Source organism: Nicotiana tomentosiformis, chromosome 4 (genome assembly GCF_000390325.3).
Source record: "Nicotiana tomentosiformis chromosome 4, ASM39032v3, whole genome shotgun sequence".
Classification (NCBI taxonomy): domain Eukaryota; kingdom Viridiplantae; phylum Streptophyta; class Magnoliopsida; order Solanales; family Solanaceae; genus Nicotiana; species Nicotiana tomentosiformis.
In genome coordinates, this window is record NC_090815.1 from 47,074,917 (window position 1) to 47,087,533 (window position 12,617).

Consider the following 12,617-nt stretch of genomic DNA (forward strand, 5'->3'; position numbering starts at 1 on the left):
CATTTTGGGTGACCTAATACCCTTGGTACTCTTTAGAAGTGTTTCTAGTTCCGCCTTGAGCAGTCATATCGGATGTAGAGCGTGTGCGCTCAACTGAGGGAATATGAATGAAAAATATAAGTTAAAATTTTTATGATTTTCCCGAAGAAAGTTTTTGGACAATGAAGATCTCTCTCAACCCCTTTTCTTCCTATCTCGATTTCCTCTCTAGCCATCTTCACCCTTATCTCCTCTGCTTTGTTGTCTTTTCCGGACATAGCGAATTTAACAAGATAGTAAAAAAGTTGTTTAACGAACCGATTGGTTGTTTGGAGTATTAGAACTATGTTTTCCTATATAATTTTTTTCGCTGTTTCATTTGTTATTTTGTGACTTGCGGGGAGGATTGGCTTGATTCCGAGAAGGTTCGGGAGAGAATTAGAACAATTAGTTCTATTTTGGAAGCCTTAAAATGTAAGAGTTCACCAAGGGTTGACTTTTGAGTAAACGGCCTAGGGATTCATTTGAGGGTTCCTAAAGGTTCATATGATTCTTTTAGACTTAGGCATATGTTCGGATTTAATTTTGGAGGTTCCTAAAAGATTTTAACCTTATTTGACGAAAGTTAGCAATTTGGAGATTTAGAAGTTCAAAAGTTTGACCAATAGTAGAATTTTGGGTTACTGAGCTTCTATTAGTATTCCGAGTCCTTGAATAAGTCCTAATGGTTGAAATAAACTTATGTGCAAAGTTTGTTTGTGATCCAAAATGTCCAAGTATGATTCGGACGCATTCGGTGAAGCTAAAAAGTTTGAAACTTAAGGAATGGATTTTATATTTGATTCTTGATTTTGATATTTCGAGCCTTGAAACAAGTTTGTGTGAAGTATATGGACTTGTTAAAATGATTGGATAGGGTCGCGAGGAGCTCGAGTAATTTTTGGGGTGATTTCAGACTATTTTGGATGCTATTGTAGCGGTTAATTGTTGGTGTGTTGTAGTGCTTTGTGATCGCAAAGCAAGGGATCGCAATCGCGCAGAAGAATTTTGGCCGGAATGTTTGTGCTTCGTGGTCGCGGGTGCAGGGAAGAAATCGTGGAGGTTTGTCGATACTGCGCATTGCATTCGCGTGGATGGAGGTCGCGTTCGCGAAGTGTTAGCATGGGTGGGCCTGGTCTTTGGCCTTTGCGGTCGCAAGGCGGAGAGTCGTGGTCGCGTAGAGCACTAGACAACTATACTTTGCGATGGAATAGGCTCGAGATGCAATCGCATAATGTACCCCTAGGCAATATTTAATGCTGATATTTCAGCATTTTCGCCTATTATCTCATATTTTGAAACCCTAGTCTTCAAAAGAGGCAATTTTCAAGAGGTATTTCTATAACAACCTGACCAGTCATTTTAAGCAGTTGCACTTTGTTCGATTGTCTTAGGTGACGAATAACTTCATATGGTATATATGACTTGCGTGTATCGTTGGTTTTGGTTTTCGAGTAGTACGGGATTGATTTGGAAGAGTGATTCTCATTTTAGAAGCTTAAAGTTGGAAGAGCTGACCAAGTTTAACTTTTGATTAATTGATCTCGGATCAGTGTTTGATGGCTCAGATATGTTCGTATCGTGATTTATGACTTGGGCGTATTCCCGGAATTAAATTCAGAGGTTCCGAGGTTGATTTGACTTATTTTACCGAAGGTTGACAATTTGAGGTTTAGAAGTTTTCCTAAATTTGACCGTAGGTTGACTTTGTGTCTACCGGGTCCGGAATTTTGTTTTGGGACTTGGAATATGTCACGACCCAAAAATTCAATTAGTCGTGATGGCACCTAACCCAATCGACTAGGTAAGCCAATAATAATAAACACAATCTAATGATAATTATAAGAGTCAAAAAGTGAAATAACTAAATTTTATACAATTTCTCCAAGGACTGGTAGTGCAATTCATGAGCTTCTAAGACTTAGAATTTACAAATGTGGTACAAAATAAATACATCATATGTTCGAAATATACATAAACAGATTTACAAATCTAAAGCTACCATGAACAAGAGGCAGCTATAACTGGAACGCAGGTACATCCTCAATTCGAGTTCCCGTTATACCCAACAACATTAGCTCCAAGATCTGAACGCAAGGTGCAGAAATGTAGTATGAGTACAACCGACCCCATGTACTCAATAAGTAACAAACATAACCTTAGGTTGAAAGTAGTGACGAGCTTGGAATAAGGTCAGTGTCCAACACTAATAACCAATAACAACCCATAATAATTTAATGAAAGTTGTAAAAGTTATAACTCAAAAGATATTATGCTCAACTCGTTCACAGTTACGGAAAAGTAGACATGCTTTGCAGGTATAACAGTAAAGTCCGAATCTTGCCAATAAAAATCAACTGAACATGACTTTATCAAAAGAACTGTATTCCCAATTCACAACACTAGATAAAAAATTCAATTTACCATTTAGCATGAGAAAAGTGCATCTCTATGCCTACATGTCAATATACATGTCAAGTCATCAATTATCATATATTGTTTAGCATGAGGAATATACGTCTCTATGCCTACATGTCAAATGTACATATCAAATCATGAATGTCACAGTACCGTCTAGTATGAGAAAAATGTACCTCTATGCCTAGATGCCAAGTATGCATGTCAAATGAATGATTTTACGGTGATCCCCAGATACTCTCACCCTCAACATACTAAAGTTGTCTATCTCAAATGTCCACTTCCTCACACACACACAATCACTCAGCAATGTACGGGTACCTGGCTCACAAGATCCTCACCAAACCACGTGTGTATATCATTGTGTCTACGCTCACTGCTAGTATGTCAGACTCTGGAGGGGGGATCCTACCCAAACGCTAAATCAAAAGCTAATAAGGCCCGCTACGATGTGCAGCCCGATCCACAATAATAATAAAGACAATAAGGCCTGCTACCGCGTGTATCCCGATCCACATATGAATCTAGAACTCTTTAAAACCTTCTCGAGAGTTATCCATCCCATTCAAATCTCAAATGCACCGCCCAAACGAGCCGAACGACTTGTACTCCATTAGCACATCAACACCCAAAGAAGTAATCCACTCCTTTAAGCAAACGAGTGAATCCCTTTTCTTAGTAAATTACATCCATCATGAACAGAACTCGTAAACCATTCCAAGACTTCCATTTATCCATAAGGTGTAATACATTATGCATCAAGAAATTTCCTTGCTTAAGTCATCCTCAAAACCAACCTCTGCAAGTCATAACTGATCCATAGGTATGCCTCAAACCGAAACCAATACAACATATAACCATTCAATCAAATTGTCGATAACAGACTCCCCCACTTGGCTCAAAGCCATAGAACAAAGCATCAGATAACTCACAAGACCCATACTTTATTATTGCCATAATCTTGCACTGAAATTCAACAAAATCCTTCATAAGCTCATGCAACACAAACGATAAAATACATCAAATCATTTGCTAAGCTTGCATTCATCCTCGTGATAGTCAAATCAACTTTCTCAACAGATCCAAACTCAAATCGCAACACATATAAACTACTGGTAGAAAGAAACTCTCCACTAAACATCATAAGGATCACACATTCGTAGACCACCTCGCAGGAGATAACCCACCTGCTTACCCTCAAATTGGCATTTCACTATAACCACCATGGCCACAACCACCATCCAATCACATAATCTTTCTGAGTCTAAACTCGTGAACAAGACATAAGAATCTACTTCATCCCATCGGTGGAAAACATGAAAGATCCCTCAACACGATCATAACTCGAGACTGTACAATACATCAAGACAAAAATCAAGCATCCAATAGTTCTTTTTCACATCCCAAGCAACCCTTTCTCGTCACATCAAAGACATCTAAACACATCCCGCAATTATCTCATATTCATCATATATCAATCCAACCACTCACCGAGCCATAAATCCCACTCCTAGGGATACTATTGGACATATAAAACCAAAAGCACATGCTCTCAGAACTGAATCCGTCGAGCCCAAACTGCGGTGAAAACTCAGCCTCAAGTCCTTCAGACTGACCCATCACCAAAACATAGAAAACACATCTCACACCTTATCCATGGAATTACACATCGTCGATGCACAGTCGATACCGGGCGCTCACATAACATATGAGTGAATGGAAGGAATTAAAAGAGATACGCTTCAAGCTGAATCAATATCGCATGATAAGGAAAGAAAGATGGGAAGTTTTTCTGAGATGACATGTAGCCACTCGAAGATAGGTATGGACGTCATCATACCGATCCGCAAGACTCTGCTTGAAACTTGCTCATGACTCGTAGAACCTATGAAGGTAGATCTCTGATACCAACTTATCACGACCCAAAAATCCAACTAGTCGTGATGACACCTAATCCAATCCGCTAGGTAAGGAAATAAAAATAAACACAATTTAATGATAATGATAAGAGTCAAAAAGTGAAATAACTAAATTTTATAGAATTTTTCCAAGGACTGGTAGTACAAGTCATGACCTTCTAAGACATAGAATTTACAAAGCTGGTACAAAATAAATAAATTATCTGTTCAAAATATACATAAACAGATTTATAAATCTAAAGCTACTATGAACAAGAGGCAGCTATAAACACAAAGTAGATACATCCTCAATGCCAGATCCTGCCATACCCGGCAACATCAACTCCAAGATCTGCACGCAAGGTGCAAAAGTATAGTATGAGCATAACCACCCACATGTACTCAATAAGTAACAAACCTAACCTTAGGTGTCCAATACTAATAGCCAATAACAACCCATAATAATATAATGAAGGCAGTAAAAGTAATAACTTAAAAGATATTATGCTCAGTTCGTTCACAATTACGGAAAAGTAGACATGCTTTCCAGGTATAATAGTATAGTCTAAATCGTGCCACTAAAAATCAACTCAACATGAGTTTATCAAGAGAACTGTATTCCCATTTCACAACACTAGATATGAATTTCCATTTACCATTTAGCATGAAGAAAGTGCATCTCTATGCCTACATGTCAAGTCATCAATTATCATATACTATCTAGCATGAGGAATATGCGTCTCTATGCCTACATGTAAAATATACATATCAAATCATGAATGTAACAATACCGTTTAGCATGAGGAAAATGCACCCCTATGCCTACATGCCAAGTATGCATGTCAAATGAATGATTTTTCAAATAATCAAGTTGTCTGTCTCAAATGCCCACTTCATCACACACAATCACTCAGCACTGTACGGGTGTCTGGCTCATATGCCCCTCACCAATACACGTGTATATATCATTGTGCCTATGCTCACTGGTGGTATGTCAGACTCCGGAGGGTCAGATCATGCCCAAGCGCTAAATCAAAAGCCAATAAGGCCTACTGCAGCGTGCAGCCCGATCCACAATAATAATAAAGCCAATAAGGCCTGCTAAGGCGTGCAGTCCGATCCACAATAATAATAAAGCCAATAAGGCACGTTGTGGTGTGCAACCTGATCCACAATAATAATGAATAATAATAAAGTCAGTATGGCATGCTGCGGGGTGCATCCCAATCCGCAAAAACACTTAACTCGGCTCTACATCCCACCTCAATCATCAACCTCTCAAGTCTTAAGGGCTAACAATCTCATACCACTCAGCCCAATAACTCTACATATGGAAAAACAATGATAACATACGATATAACGATGAATGATGAACATAGACTGAGATATGATATGCAAATGAAGAACCATGACTAATTATATAATTACAGTTAAATCAGATAAATCAAAACAATAGAAATAGTCTCATTAGACCTCAACCAAATAATCACACAGCCTAAACATGTTCTCTAACATGATTCACATCTCGGATAATCAACCGAGTAGGGACAATATGGATGTAACAAGATATAATAGCGAAACAAGTTCGTTCATAGTCTGCTAGTCAACTTGAATCATGATTACCCCGGTGCACGCCTACACACTCGTCACCTAGCATGTGTGTCACCCCAATACATCTCCTATAATATAGTTCCCAAGGTTAAATACCCTCAAATCCAAGTTTAGATATATTACTTACTTCGAACAAGCCATATCAAATACCGAGCAAGCCAAACAACACTCAAGATATGCCATCCCACACGAATCGAACTCTGAACGGCTCGAAACTAACCAAAATAACCTCAAAAACATCAAATAATGCTCAATGAAACAAACTCAATTGATAAAGGTCGAATCTTTAATCAAAAATCAAAGTCAACCAAATAGTCAAACCCGGGCTCGCACCATGGAAATAGAAAAAATTAACAAATTCTGACAATCCATTCAATTACGAGTCCAACCATACTAATTCCACTCAAATCTGACTATGAATCGATGTTAAAAACTCAATTGATCACTTTAGAAACGTTTAGACAAAAAACCCCAATTTCTCTTTTGAAATCATCACTAAACGCCAAAATCGAAGATGGAATCATGGAATATAATCAAAATCGAGTAAAAAATACTTACCCCAATCCATGTGGTAAAAATGGCCTCCAAAATCGCCCAAATCCGAGCTCCATAACTCAAAATATGATAAAATGACCAAAACCTTCGAAATAGAGTACTTTATAAATACTGCCAAACTCACCGTCATAAAATGACATTACATGGTTGCGACATAGTCCTCGCGAACGCGATGCACAACATACCCAAACCTTCGCGAACATGCAATTACTTCGCGAACGCCATAACATTTCCTCTAGCTCCCAGCTCCTCAATGCGAACGCGACACTGCATCGCGAACGCGGAACACAATCAGCTTTACCTTTCACGAACGCGTGTCACATATCGCTTCGACGAAGAACAAATCCACAGCATACGACCTTCGCGATTGCGAAGAACACCAGAGGCAATAGATAATAGCAGAAAACCAACAATACCAACATGGCCCAAAATGGTCTGAAACCTGTCTGAAACTCACCCGAGCCCCTCAAGAAACTGTCCAAGCATACCAACAAGTTCCAAAATATAACACGGACCTACTCGAGGCTTGAATTTACACATAACAACATCGAAACGACGGATCGCACCTCAAATCAAACTTGAAGAACTTTTGAATTTTTAACTTCCAAAACTCGTGTTGAACCTCATCAAATCAACTTGGAATAAATTTTGCACACAAGTCCCAAATAAAATAACTTAGCTATCCCGATTCCCGGAACCACAATCCGAACCCGATATCATCAAGGCCAACTCCTGATTCAACTTATGAACATTCCAAACCTTCAAATTTCAAACTTTCGCCAAATAGTGCCGAAATCTTCTAGAAACATCCAAATGCAAATTCGGGCACACACCCAAGTCCAAAATCACCATCAGGACCTTACGGGATCATCAAAACTTTGATCTGAGGCCAAAATCATAGAATTAAAACTTGGTCAACATTTCAAACTTAAAGCTTCCTAGTTGTGAATCATTTTTCAAAATCAATCCAATCACCTGAAAACCAAAACTGATAATTCACACAAGTTATAATATATCATATAACGCTACTCAAGACTTCAAACAAATGCACAAAATGAAAATGCTCAAAACAACCGGTCAGGTCGTTATATAATAGGCTCGTTTTGCTATTTGGAACTTGTGTGCAAAATTTGGTATCATTTGGAGTTGGTTTGTTAGGATTCAAACGCTTCGTTGCAATTCTAAAGGATCTTGAGTTTTCTTTTGAATATCATGCGATTTGATGTTCGATTCGTGGTTCTAGATGTTATTTTGGTATTTTGATCGCGCGAGCGAGTTCGTATAATATTTTTAGACATATGTGGATATTTGGTGTGGAGCCCCGATGGCTCAGCTGAGTTTCAGATTTGTTTTATTAAACTTTGTGTGCTGGTTCTGGTGTCATCGCATTTGCGATTAAAGAATGCGACCATTGCATTTATAGAGTATTAGTCGCAATTGCGACTCAGGGCTTCTGGGAAGGAACCTCACATTTGCGAGGAAAAGCATCGCATTTGCGATTGCTGCTGGGTTCGAATTTGCGAACTACTTATCGCATTTGAGATTAAAGCAGGGTTGGGTCAGGCTTCGCATTTGTGACACCTCTGTTTCATTTGCGACATTCGCATTTGCAAACCTCAGGTCGCAAATGTGGCATCTAAGGCTGGCTATAAGTTTTGTATTTCAGGACATAGTCTCATTTTATCAACTTTTGATCCCTAGACTCGGGGGGGGGGGGCAATTTTGTGGAGAAAATTTCATACCAAACTATTGGGTAAGTGATTTTGGTCAATTTGCAACTATATTACATGATTATATATGAGATTTAACATCAGATTTATTAAAATCAAAGAGAAATTTTGGGGATTTTGTCTATATTTTTAGAAAATAAAAATTTGATATTTGAGAGTCGAATTGGACTCGGATTTAAAAATAAAACACATATATGAACTCGTGGGGCTATGGGTAGTCAAGACCTATCCTTCGACTCGGATTTTGACTGGGCTGGCCCGGGCTTGACTTTTGGGAAATTATATAAAGATCATAGCTTTATTTATTGGAATTGGTTTCTCTTGCATTGTTTGATATTATTAAGTCGTCTTTTGCTAGATGTAGGCTAACAACAAAATTTAAGGCAATAAAGTCAACGAGGAGTGAACACATGATAAGAAAAAAAAATTAATCAAATACGGACAAATAAAAGTAAGACAAATGAAAAGGTAATAAAACTGTTCAACCAACAAGCCTTTTTAACATAGAATGTACAAGAAGAATCACAATCGAGGTGTCACGGTTCATATTCATATTTCATAATCTCAATCACAATCTTTCCTTATATAACCGTGTGAGCCTTACATTTGGATATTTTTGAAAACATTTTTTCCGAAATAGCTACACGCGCTTTAGCCCTCTTATCTCGCAGCGTGGCTTCAAGTAATTCCCTTACTAGCAACACGCACATAAATCCCACCTTATGTCGTCGCATACTCATCAACCCCTATCCTTATACCGGCACATGCGCATCAATATCACAACACAATAATAACTCGAACCACATGTGCCCATATGCCACAACGTGCAAACCAACAATATCAATGTTACCATAATACATAGCCCACGGCTCAACCACAATGTGAAGAAAATCTCAATAATAACAAAATGAATGAGAAATAATCAACAAGGAAAGATATCTCAATAATCAACAACCTGAACCTCAATGTGTTAATAGCTTTCATAACTTCAACTTCAATAAATCAATGAAGGTATTCCCACGAAGTGACAACTTCCAATTTAAGTGTATAACATAAGCTTAACAACGAAAGAGATAGTATGATATGGTAACTACATCTAAATACATGAGAATAACTCAACAATAAAAGAGATAGTATGATATGGTAACTACATCTAAATACATGAGAATAACTCAACAATAAAAGAGGTAACATGACAATAAGAGAGGTAACATCTTCAATTAAGGCATACATGAGCAAATTTGATAATAAAATATGGAGCATGTGCTAATAACATCAAATAAGGCATGTAAGAGTAAACTAACAATGGAAGATATAACATGATATGACTATTTCAATTAAATGCATGAAAGGAGCCTACAAGTCTAAACCGGTCAAAATACCACATATGAGCTCGTGTACACACTCGTCACCTCGTGTACTCGTCTCCTACATTATTCAATTAATACAAACAACCCAAAATCCTAAGGGGTAGTTTCCCCCAAACAAAGTTTCACAAGATTCTTACCTCAACTAGGCCAAATCAACTATCAAAAATAGCTTTTTTCCTAAAATTCGCCTCTGAACGACTCAATCTAACCCAAAACGACTCAATATCATCAAACAATGCAAGAAAAACCTATTTCGATAGATAAAGCTATGATCTTTAAACAATTCCCCAAAAGTCAACCCCGGGCTCGCCCGGTGAAAACCCAGATCCAAGGGTAGATTCTAACTACCCATAACCCCATGAGTCTATATATGTGATTTGTTTTCAAATTTGAGTCCAATTCGACTCTCAAATCCCCAATTTTGATTTCTCATATATAATCATGAAGTATAATTGAACATTTATTAAAACCACTTACCCAATGATCTAGGTGAAAATTCCCTCTCTAAATCGCCTCTTACTGAGCCTAGGGTTCTAAAATGAGAGAAATGAGATAAAATCCCAACTTTCCAACATTTTGTTCAGTTGCAGTTATCGCAATTGTGAACCGTCGCAACTGTGAACCCTCGCAATTGCGAAGGAAGCCTCGCAAATGCGGCAACTGACAAGACCAGGAGATGTCACAATTGTGACACAGTTCTCGCAAATGCAAAATCTGCTCTCCTCGCAAATGCGACCAAATTGTTGCAAATGCGACCTAACACAACTAAGCCTAGACTTCGTAAATGCGAGCCAGATATCGCAATCGTGATACCTGAGTCCCCTTGTCATGTTCCCAATTGTGATGTTGTTGCTCGCAATTACGACAACTGCAGCACACCAGCAACCTGTGCTGAGTCCACAGAAACACGTCTGAAGCTCATCTAAGCCCTTGGGGCTCCAAACCAAACACCCATACAAGTCTAAAAATATCATACGAACTCGATCGCACGATCAAAATATAAAAATAACATCTAGAACTACGAATCAGACCTCAAAACGCATGAATTTCAACCTCTAGAATTGCAACCAAGCGTCCGAATTATATCGAACCAACTCCAAATGACACCGAATTTTGCAATCGGAGCCATCAAAATATCGATATGGGAATGTTTTCACAAAAATAAAACTTTGATTAACATTTCTAACTTAGTCTTCTGACCTAGAATCAAAGGGTCTAAATCAACCCAAAACTTTCCTGGAACGAAACTAACCAACCCCGCAAGTCATAAAGTCACAAATACATATGTGTGAAGCATCAAAAGGGGAAACAGGGCTCAAATACACAAAATAACCTATCGGGTCGTTACATTCTCCCCCTCTTAAAATAAATGTTCGTCCTCAAACGTGCATAGAGACATACCTAAAGTGAAACAAAGGTGAGGATAATGATTGCGCATGTCGTGATCGATCTCCTAGGTCGCCTCCTTAATAAGATGATCCCTCCATTGAACCTTCACTGAAGCAATATTCTTTGACCTCAACATTCGGACCTACATGTCTAAGATAGCTCCTTAACATAAGTCAAATCCTTGTCCAATTGGACAGATTTAAAGTCTAATACATGGGACGGATCACCATATTGCTTCCACGGCATGGAAACATGGAACACCGGATGAACTGCTCATAAGTTGGGTGGCAATGTAAGTCTGTAGGCCACCTCACGAACTCTCTCAGGGATCTCAAAAGGACCAATATACCTAGGGCTCTACTTGCCCTTCTTCTGAAACCTCATCACACCCTTTATGGGTGAAACCCGGAGCAAAACCCTCTCTCCTACCATAAATTCTACATTAGGAGCCATCCGATCAGCATAACTCTTCTGCCTAGACTTTGTTATGTGAAACCTATCCTGAATCAACATGAATTTCTCTAAGGCATCCCGAACCAAATCAGTGCCCAACAACCTAGCCTCACTGGGCTCAAACCAACCAACTGGCGAACGATACCGCCTCCAATATAGGGCTTTATAAGGAGCCATCTGAATACTCGATTGGTAGGTATTGTTGTAGGAGAACTCTGTAAGTGGTAGAAACTGGTCCCATGAACCCTCAAAATCCATAACACGTGCACGTAGCATATCTTCCAAGATCTGAATGGTGCGCTCGAACTACCCATTTATCTGGGTTGAAATGTTGTACTCAACTCAACCTGTGTGCCTTATTCACATTGCACGGCTCTCCAGAACTGCGATGTCAAATGTATTCCTCGATCGGAGATAATGGACACCGGCACACCGTGGAGACGAACAATCTTACGGATATAGATTTGAGCCAAGTTCTCTGAAGAATAGGTAGTCACCACCGGAATGAAATGTGCCAACTTGGTCAGCCTATCCACAATAACCAAGACTGCATCAAATATTTTCAAAGTCCATGCGAGCCCAACAACGAAATCCATGGTAATATGCTCCCTCTTCCACTCGAGAATCTCAAGTCTATTAAGTAAATTGCCCGACCTATGATACTCGTACTTCACCTACTGACAGTTCAAGCATCATGCCACATATTCCACTAGATCTTTCTTCATTATTATCCATCAATAGTATTGCCTCAAATCTTGATAAATGTTAGCGGCACCCGAATGAATGGAGTAACGCAAATTGTGGGCTTCATCGAGGATCAACACACACAACCCATCCATATTGGGCACACATATCTAGCCATGCATCCGCAACACCCCGTCATCTATGATAGAAACATCCTTACCATCATCGTGTTGTACCGTGTCCTTAAGGACAAGCAAATGGGGGTCGTCATATTGAAGCGCCTTGATGCCCACAAATAAAGAAGACCGAGAAACCACGCAAGCAAGAACCCGGCTAGGCTCCGAAACATCCAATTTCACAAACGGATTGGCCAAAGCCTGAACATCCATGGCTAGTGGCTCTTTGTTGCTGATAAATATGCCAAACTACCCATACTCTCTGCCCTCCTACTCAATGCACCAGCCACCACATTGGCCTTCCAGGGATGATAT